At 38.7% G+C, this 3,017-nt stretch overlaps 1 long non-coding RNA gene across 2 annotated transcripts; it reads right to left on the reverse strand.

Moving 5' to 3' along the window:
- Positions 1-12: 12 nt before the first annotated feature.
- Positions 13-2,391, reverse strand: LOC111654912 (uncharacterized). Of its 2 annotated transcripts, XR_015437195.1 has the most exons (4): positions 2,377-2,391; positions 1,613-1,830; positions 1,330-1,430; positions 13-675 (listed from the first exon to the last, which is right to left on the reverse strand). It is a non-coding gene; the product is annotated as an uncharacterized LOC111654912 (long non-coding RNA). The 2 variants fall into 2 exon arrangements; XR_002760770.2 differs by lacking the exon at positions 2,377-2,391 and having other exon boundaries at positions 1,613-1,902.
- Positions 2,392-3,017: the final 626 nt, after the last annotated feature.

Below are 3,017 nucleotides of genomic sequence, written 5' to 3' on the forward strand. Positions count from 1 at the left end.
TGAAACCAGGTTTCTTATGAGAGTTGAAATTGTGCAATGGCGGTCAGAAAGAAATATCTGGGGAACTCCGATTATAGATGTGAAACTAAAAATCCTTTATTAATATATTAATTATTAATTGAATTAATACTATATCTGTATCTATATCTATATATCTGACCTACTGAGTGGGTTTAATCTTGCTGGAAAAGTTTGTTTCTTATCAGTGTTTGAACTTTAATGGCTGTAGCACTGAAGTCCAGTTAATGAAACATTTAAACAGTTTTTTGCTTTCAACCTCAACACTTTCTTTACAGTCACCTTGAAGAACAAGGGGTGTGGGAACAATAAGATGAACCACATTAAAACATAACGTGGTACAATCGTCCTGCCATAAATGCAAAATGAAATGTGTGTTGAGATTTCATCAGAAAGCAGCTAAGGTAAATTATATAAAATAAGGTAGTATGTTTTATCGGATCGTGCTACACTGTAGGTTTATGTGTTAATGTCTCTAACCCATGTCAGTCTCAAAGACACGACTGAATACTTTATTAAGAATGAAAAAAAAAAAAGGTGCTCTCACCTCTTCATGTCCACAGTGGTGAGAGTAAAGTTTGCCCCTTTTAACCAAAGAATCATGAAGAGTCTCTGACAGAAAGGGCAGTTCCCCACACTCTCAGCATCCACACTGGCCTGCCAGACACACACACATTATACGTTATAAACACTTACATTTTTCATTGTTCGCAAATAGTGAGGTGAAAACAAAGCAAATACGTTTCTGAAATGGCACAGTGGGTATGTACGTTGGTTTTGGCGTTAGCGTTGTAATGTATCTGACTAAACTATGAATACCTGCACAGGCATTCTTGTCGATCCTGCTCTGCTCTGACAGTCTGAATGCAACCACCTAGGAATTTTAAACAGAGGGCTGAGGCAGCTTTCCACCCAGATTAAGCAAACTAGTATTTAAATGGGGCTTACTATCTCAGATATATCATAGTATATATTTTCCACCACAGCCTCATATTACTGAGTCACAGGCTTTTGTTGCAGCTAAGGTATTTTTTTAAAAGGGCAGGACACAAGTTTCCAAACTGGACAGGCCTCTTTTCAGGTTCTACTGTTAACTGATACAACAGTCCAGCACAAAGGAGACACTTCAGCTGTATTATTTCAACTATAAATAGTTCATATAATAACTGTAAAAGGCATTACAGTATGATTATATTTGATTTGAGTCTTAACAAGCCTGTTTCATCCACATGCAGATTTTAAAAAAATCTTTTTTAGAAAGTTTAAAAAACAAACAAACACATAACACATCACAATTATTGTATGTCTTACCTTAACGAAGAGTTCAATCTTCGGGGCCTCGGCCATCTTTCTTTCTCTCTGTCTGTCTTTTTCTCTCTTTTAATGTCCACCTATCTCCTCTGGATTTGTTTCTGTCACGGTTGATGCAAAGACAAGACAGAGATTTTAAAAAACAAACTGTGATTGTGAAGTTTATACCTCTAAGTAATGATGACTCTCATTCTTTCACTCATACACACACTGTCACACACTTCAGCCTCTCAAGGTTTTGATGAAACTGGTGTTAAGATGTATTACTGAAGCTTATACTCACACACTGCTGGTCACAGTCAGCGCCTGCTCTGTCTGTAATTTATTTTTTTAATTCCACTGTTTCACCTCTCCCTCTCCTCTTCGCTGTGTCTGCTTTTTGTTCGTCTCTCACCACACCTGTCAAGCTTTGAGAGGCAGCCTACTCCCCCTCCGGACTTTCCAGTCTAACCAGCAAATCTGGATCTCGCCTCTCAACCTTTCAGCCTTGCACCATATTCTCTGAAAGACATATCTCACTCTCAATCTGTTACTGTCCCAGTTTGTCCACTTTGGTCTAAATTTGCCTCTTTCTGCCCCCGTTTGCTCTCTGTCTCTTCCTCCACATAAAATTGAAGAGTTTAGTCAGTAGGTGGATTATTATAGGCTGATGGTTAACAGAATTATCTGTTGTTTGTCTATGAGGCAAGATCTAGAATGTTAGTTATATAAAATACTTAATGTTCAGAAAATACAACATAAAGATCCAGTAAATTAAATAAAAAATAAGAAACATTGCATGTTTACAACAAAATTCATTTTGTTTAGTTCAGTTTAAAGATGGTGTACCTATAACATAAGTAGGTATAGGTATATTAGTACATATAAATAAAAGGCCACTTACAATGATTGTACAGCACAACTTAATTTATTTCCTTTAAAGTACTAGATTTAACCACTTTTTACATTATTTGGCCAGAAGTATGTTGATGACCAAACATTACACTCCTATTTTATTGCTGACCATCTCACACCAAAACCATAATATGTTGCTGTAACAGCTCTTACACTTCTGATTAGGCTTTCCACAGGATTTGTGCAACCTGGCTGCAGGGATTTGCACTCATTGAGCAGCAAGTTGATGTTTCTTCCCAAAGGCGTTTGATGTTGCAGGCCAGTCCAGTTCGTCCTCACCACAAACTGAGACAATGGCAGTATTTTTTATGGACCTTAGTTTGTGCCCAGGGCACTGTCATACTTCAAACAGGAACTGGCTTCTCCTAAACTGCTGCCACAAAGTTCCGAGCCTGTCTTAAGTATCACTGTATGCTGTAGTGTTTAGATGTTTCTTCATTTGAACAAAGGGGAATGAGCCAAACAAATAAAAATAGTCTAGTATGTGGCAACATAGTGTGTTTGTCTTATCATGTCAGAAAAATTTCAAGGATTGGGGAAATGGTCATGCTGAGGACACGAGATTTGTCTGGTATCCAGTACCGGCCTTCATGTCTCTGTCTTCCTCCATTCCTCTCTCTCTCCCTCTCTCTCTCTCTCTGCTGTGTCAACAGCGGAGAGAGACTGAGAGACTGTGTTTGTTTTGCCTTCATCCCCAAGTTTACTTTCAGTCGCCTATCAGCATTCATGACCGGCAGAAAATGCTCTCATGTAGCAGGTATTTGCTGAGGACCCCCCCCCCCCCCCCCCCCCAC

Source organism: Seriola lalandi, unplaced genomic scaffold (genome assembly GCF_002814215.2).
Source record: "Seriola lalandi dorsalis isolate HSWRI2012SDOR001 ecotype SW California unplaced genomic scaffold, Sedor1 jcf7180001974969, whole genome shotgun sequence".
NCBI lineage: Eukaryota > Metazoa > Chordata > Actinopteri > Carangiformes > Carangidae > Seriola > Seriola lalandi.